This window comes from Pan paniscus, chromosome 12 (genome assembly GCF_029289425.2).
Source record: "Pan paniscus chromosome 12, NHGRI_mPanPan1-v2.0_pri, whole genome shotgun sequence".
Lineage (NCBI taxonomy): Eukaryota > Metazoa > Chordata > Mammalia > Primates > Hominidae > Pan > Pan paniscus.
The window spans coordinates 84261785-84268369 of NC_073261.2; the positions used below are offsets into that span (position 1 = coordinate 84261785).

General features: G+C 42.1%; 1 long non-coding RNA gene across 1 annotated transcript in view; it reads left to right on the plus strand.

The window, feature by feature from the left end:
* Positions 1 to 6354, plus strand: part of LOC129397175 (uncharacterized) — a 28519-nt gene extending 22165 nt beyond the window's left edge. Inside the window, exon 3 of the long non-coding RNA XR_008624378.2 lies at positions 4767 to 6354. This is a non-coding gene — a long non-coding RNA (uncharacterized LOC129397175). The remainder of the gene's footprint in view (positions 1 to 4766) is intronic.
* Positions 6355 to 6585: the final 231 nt, after the last annotated feature.

A 6585-nucleotide genomic window follows, 5' to 3' on the forward strand; every position in this document is an offset into this window, starting at 1 on the left:
AAAGCATTTCATGCATGTTTGAAAGCTAAAGTAGCTTGAGGGTAGGGGTGGGGGATAGAGGACAGAGAAGACAGAGTTTCATATTTTACTAGCAAATTTTGACCAGACTTTCTGAACCTTAGCATTTTAGGAATTTGAGTTGGCCAAGTCAGTTGTGAAAGACTCCCACATAGCAGGAATTGAAAAAAAAGGACAGATTATTTACATGAGTTTTCTACTACCTAATTGGATAGATACTGTTCCCTAACCAGGCACAACAAAAAGATGTTTGTTTATTTTAAGGCTGTCTGCTGCCCTGCATTGTGAGTTTGCTCAGTGGGCCAGCGTGGCACAGAAGCACAGTTGAGAGACCAGACCCGGGGCCTCTGGAGGAACGTGCTGGTATCATCACTGAAGAGCTTTCTCAGTGCTGGCTGGCTGTTGTCAGGAGCAGTCCTTAGACAGGCTCGCTTCTGGTAGTTCAAAGAATCGGGTTGGTTTAGCAATCATGTTATCCCTTACATTACTTGTATATTCCTAAGTGTATTCCAAAGACGGTGAATTCCCATCCACAGTATAGGTGCAAACTGTGATGAGATGAGGCTCGGGGTTCTAATGAAGTGCAGGCTACAGATTTTAGAACACAGAAGAGAGGTTCTGAGTGTGGTGGTGAAGAGCATGGACTCAGGAGCCAGACTGCCTGGGTTGGAATCCTAGTCCCCAGCTTCCTGGCCATGCTATCCTGGGCAGGTTACTTAACTACCCAGTGCCTCAATTTCCCCATCTGTTATATAGGGATTAAATAGCCCCTACTTTAATAGAGTTAATATAAGTATTAAATGAGTAAGATGATTAGGAAATTGACATGTAGTAAGTGACATATATGTTTGTTAAATGAAGTGGAATATACTGATGACTGGTGTTCACTCTAGAATTCTACATTCTCACATGAGAAAGAATACAAATGCTAGAAACAACCCAAATTGGGGCAAATCTAAATAAACTACAATATGGTTGTACTATGAAACACTATGTAGCCACTTTTTTTTTTTTTTTAAATCTTGAGACAGGGTCTTACTGGGTCACTCAGGCTGGAGTGCGTGGCACCATCTTGGCTCACTGCAACCTCCACCTCCCGGGTTTAAGTGATTCTCCAGCCTCAGCCTCCCAAGTAGCTGGGATTACAGTGTGTGCCACCATGCCTGGCTAATTTTTTTGTTTGTTTGTTTATTTATTTATTTTTTTTAAGAGACAAGGTTTCACCATGTTGCCTAGGCTGGCTGGTCTTGAACTCCTGAGCTCAAAGCAGTCCACCCACCTCAGCCTCCCAAAGTTCTGGGATTACAGGCATGAGCCACCCTGCCTGTCCTATAGCCGCTTTTAAATGAGGCATTTTTATATATGCTGTTGTGGGATAACCTGTAAGATATATTGTTAAAGAGACAGAGCAAGTCCCAGTACAGCACATGTAGGAGTAATTATAAGAATTAACATTTACTGAATATTTTTTGTCTCGGGCACTGTTTTAAGAGCTCTACATATATTAACTCATTTAATCTCCATAATAAGTCAGGTACTTGTCATTTTTCATTGTGGAAATTAATGAGAAAACTGAGTCTCAGAGGTTAGGGTACTTGTCTAAGGTCACACAGTGGGTAGATAGATGAGCTGGGACTTGAATTCAGACAAAGTTGCACCAGTGTCCATTTATTAATCACTATGCTAAGCTACTCTCCCAGTAGAATAATCTCAGTTGTGTACAAATAAAACTACATACGTATAAAGAAAAATGCATGTTAAAAACAACAAGGTCTGAAGGCATAGACACTAACCATTAATCTATAAAGGGAAGAATGGGAATCAGTGGCGTCAGGTGGTGGCAGAAGCTTAAGGTGAGGGGGACTTTCATTTATTATTATATATATCTGAATATTGTTTGAATTATTGAGTATTATACAAATATGAATTTGTATATTGCTTTTAGAATTATAAATAATTGTAAAATAAATGAATAACAAACACTTATGAAAAATTTACTTGATGTCAGGCGGTGTTCCTTAGTGTTTTACAAATATTAAATAACCTAATCTTCTTAAAAGTCTCCATTTTGCAGATGACGAAACTAAGGTAGTCATTCCACAGTTGGTAAGAGACAAAGGTGGGATTTGAACCCATATAGTCTGACTGCAGGTTCTGTGTTCTTAATCATGATTACACACACACAGACACACACACACACAGACACACACACGCATGTGGGAGCTGAGATCTGAGCCAATGGTCTTCACACATTTTCAAATTCTAGACCAGACTACTAACCACCCTGTGCCATGGGGAACACCCTTTAGTCTGGTGCTTAGAGGTATAAATTCTCAAATTACACAAACAGGGACTTGAATTCCATCTCTGCTAGTTACTAGCTGTGTGATCTTGGGCTAGTTATTTGACAGTTTTGATCTCTGTATCCTCAACTATAAAAAACTGAGATAATAGGCCAGGCGCAGTGGCTCATGCCTGTAATCCCAGCACTTTGGGAGGCTGAGGCGAGTGGATCACCAGGTCAGGGGATAGAGACCATCCTGGCTAACACGGTGAAACCCCTTCTCTACTAAAAATACAAAAAATTAGCTGGGCGTGGTGGCGGGCGCCTGTAGTCCCAGCTACTCGGGAGGCTGAGGCAGGAGAATGGCATGAACCCAGGAGGTGGAGCTTGCAGTGAGCCGAGATTGCACCACTGCACTCTAGCCTGGGGGCCAGAGCGAGATTCCGTCTCAAAAAGAAAAAAAAAAAAGAAAAAAAAAACACCTGAGATAATAATAGTCACTCTCATAATGCTGTTACGAGGATTTAAAAATATTAGTATACATAAAGTGCTTAGCACAGAACCTGGCATACAGTAAGAAATAAATCAATGTTAATTATTGCCATTATAATTATTAGTATATTATCTAGGCACCCCCTTTTCAACTTTTATTAAGGTTGAGGGTAATCTTTTTCTCCCATCTTTATTTGGGACACTAAGACACATCTTTGGTCTAGCAATATCTGTAAGGAATCTACTTTTTATTTTTTATTTATTTATTTATTTTTAGTAGAGACAGGGTTTCACCATTTAGGCCAGGCTGGTCTTGAACTCCTGACCTTGTGATCTACCAGCCTCAGCCTCCCAAAGTGCTGGGATTACAGGCGTAAGCCACTGTGCCCGGTCAGGAATCTACTTTTTGATGTGATTGCAAAAAGTTTACCAAGATATACGTTTAAAGATATTCACTGAGGTGTTATTTGTTCTAGCAATGAACTGGAAACCACCTAAACATCCATCATTAGGAAACTGATTGGTTGGGTGTAGTGGCTCACTCCTGTAGTCTCAGCACTTTGGGAGGATGAGACAGGCAGATCGCTTGAGCCCAGGAGTTCAAGACCAGCCTGGGCAAAAAAAATTAGCCGAGTAGGGTGACATGTGCCTGTAGTCCCAGCTACTTGGGAGGCTGAGGTGGGAGGATCATTTGAGCCTGGGAAGTCGAGGCTGCAGTGAGCCAAGACTGTGCCACTGCACTCCAGCCTGGGCGACAAAGCAAGACCTTGTCTCGAAAAAAAAAAAAAAAGGAAACTGATTAAATACATTTTGATACATACAAATAAGGAATAACATGTGAGGACTCTGAAAAGGCCCAATACATAGCAGCCTTCTTCCCTGTTCAGAATCTGAACAAACTGAGAAAACGGCAGATGAAGGCAGAAATCTCTCTGATGAAGGCTAATTTGCATGCTGCACCATGTGTTATCTCATACTGAGAGACAAATAGGCTTCCTACTATGGAAACCCCGAATTGGATAGACATTCTCCAGTTCTGCCCACTTCTGGGGGAGTGGTAGGCAACTCCATCCTAAGAAGAAAAGGGCAGAATTGAACCTGAAAGGTTCAATTTATATAATCAGATAAATCACTCTGCACTCAAGGGGTGGTGGAAGTAAAGGGACAGAAAGGGGCCAGGAATGACGTTAGCTGAGTGCCTTTCACTTGGAAGGCACATTCTCTCCTAACAAAGATTGTGCAGACATTAAAAGTAGAGAGTATGGCTGGGCACTGTGGCTCACACCTATAATCCCAGCACTTTGGGAAGCTGAGGTGGGTGGATCACGAGGTCAGGAGTTCAAGACCAGCCTGGCCAAGATGGTGAAACCCCGTCTCTACTAAAAATACAAAAATTAGCTGGGCGTGGTGACAGGCACCTGTAATCCCAGCTACTCAGGAGGCTGAGGCAGAAAACTGCTTGAACCCGAGAGATAGAGTTCGCAGAGCCAAGATCGCGCCACTGCTCTCTAGCCTGGGCGACAGAGACTGTCTCAAAAAAAAAAAAAAAAAAAAAGAGAAAGAGTATATCTGCAGCTCGTGTTTGAAAGATCTCCGAGATGGCGTTTAACGTGAAAATAATGAGATGCAGAATGATTAATACAGTCAGATCTCCCTCATGGAAAATTTTGTTAGAGGACATACATAAATATGTCATAATAAGGATGCACACACAAAAAATAGTAACACTGGTTATATTTTAGGGGAAAAAGTCAGGGCAGAAGAGGTATTTTTCCTTTTATACCTTTTTTTACTGTTTTAATTTTCTTCCCCTGTGTATGTATTACTTTTATTTTTAAAAATACTGTTAGGGGTTATCTGGACTGTGGGATTAATGACCATTATTACTTTCTTTTTCATAGTGCTCTGCAAAAGTAAGTTATAATAAATGTTATCTTAAAAAATAAAAACAAGGCAACTGTTTTTTTTTAAGTGCCCTCTCTAGCCTTGGGAGTCCTAATGAGCTATAATCACAGAGACGCCAGACTAGTCAAAATTGGAAGAAAGAGCTATAATCACAGGAAAAGAACTCTCTCTACAATTTGAAGTATCCCAGAAAAAGCAGCAGCAATGAGGACAGACTTCAAGACAAGCAGAGAGGAGCAGCCATGGCGGGGCCTGCAGTGGCTACAGGGGGCCTCTATAGCGTGAAATGACATCAGAAAAGGACCTGAGTAGCCCAAGAAAGGGAGGACGGAAAGTCAAGGAGGAAAGTAAGCAGGAGTTGAATTTAGGAGTAAATGCTACGGTGATTATGACTCACAGCCTCATGGTCCTCAAGGCTGGAGTGGCCTTGGAGAAACCAGGTCATAGTTGTATAACCAAGGTACTCTGCAGGATGGACCATGGAGCTGCCTCCTGCAGCCACAGGTGATCAAAATGAGGTCTGTGTGATGGAGCCTGCAGCGAGGCAAGACAGCTGCCTCAAACAAGTCCATATTTCATCTCTCCTCCTAACCTCCTGCCTGCCAAAGCTCTGGCAGGGAAGTCGTTACAACAAAGCATGCATGCACCCTAATTACCTGTCATACTTCTCTGTTGCTGGACCAGACCCTATAAGAGAATTCCAAAGAATTTATTTTTATGGGAACAAAATGCAGTAATTGATGTTGCAATCCTGCCCAAATCACTGAACAGATCCTTTAACATCCAAATTCCCTAAAACAGCTTTGACTTACTACACACTTCACATGCCAGCTAGTGTTTGAAGTGCGTGTAGCCGCCCCCATGAAGCCCTTTCTTACTGTAAGTGCTCAAGAACAAAGATATTTCTTAAACTTCCTTTGATTCTCATAAAATAAAAATAGCCATTACATAATAAAGCACAAAGCTCCATGGGTTAAGAAGTCCCTGATGTTTTTCCTGCCTTCGGTCATTTTCTTTGTTTAAAGCATTTAGAAACAGTGAATGTCCATGAAGAAAAAAAAAAAAATCTCCAGCGGGAAAATGAGTGTGAGAGTTAGTCAGCAGCTAGACTCACTCATACGTCCATGAGGTTGTAACTTAATCTGAAAATATAGTCTTTCCTGGAAGAGACTTGAGCAGCAATTTATCATTTTATAATTTGTGGTTTAAATTTGAGCCATAAACCAAGCAGCTGTATTGGTTTGAGGCACTTTTGAATCTTCTTAAAACCCCAGGAGGCAAGAGGACAGCTTTAAACTTGAGGCTCCAAACTCTTGGGGTTTAACTGAGAGAACACGAAGGACAACGTTTCTGTGTGCCCTCTCTTTTCTTAGGAAATGTATGGAATGCGTGCCTTTGTTTGTTTTAGACTTGGGAAGAAAAAGCAGACTTTGATAGCTGGAGCCACAAGCCGGCCCCTCGTATCTTATGACAGCGGGTTTTCGTACATTACAGGGTCCCCTGGGAAATGAGAAGCTGGAAGCCCGAGAGACGGGGAAATGGGTGGAGAAAGGGGAAGCAAGGGGAAGGGAGGAGTGCCGGAGATAACTCTGCTGACTTCACAATTTTCCACCGGGGCCTGCCCTGCCTACCTTTGTTGACATCAAAGCTCATTGAGAAGCCTCTGTGTGCTGGCTCAGTCAGCCCTGCCTGCTGCCAGTGGGAAAAGGAATTGGCAACTAGCCCTACAACAAAACTGAGAACATAATTCCTGAAATTAACTTTTCCTTAAAAAATTTTTTTTCCATCTTGGTATGGCAGCTCTGGGTCCCGTCCGCCACCACTTGCTGGGGTTCAAGCATCCACCAGGGAGAAAAGCAGCTTTTACAGAGATATCTCCAGAAACT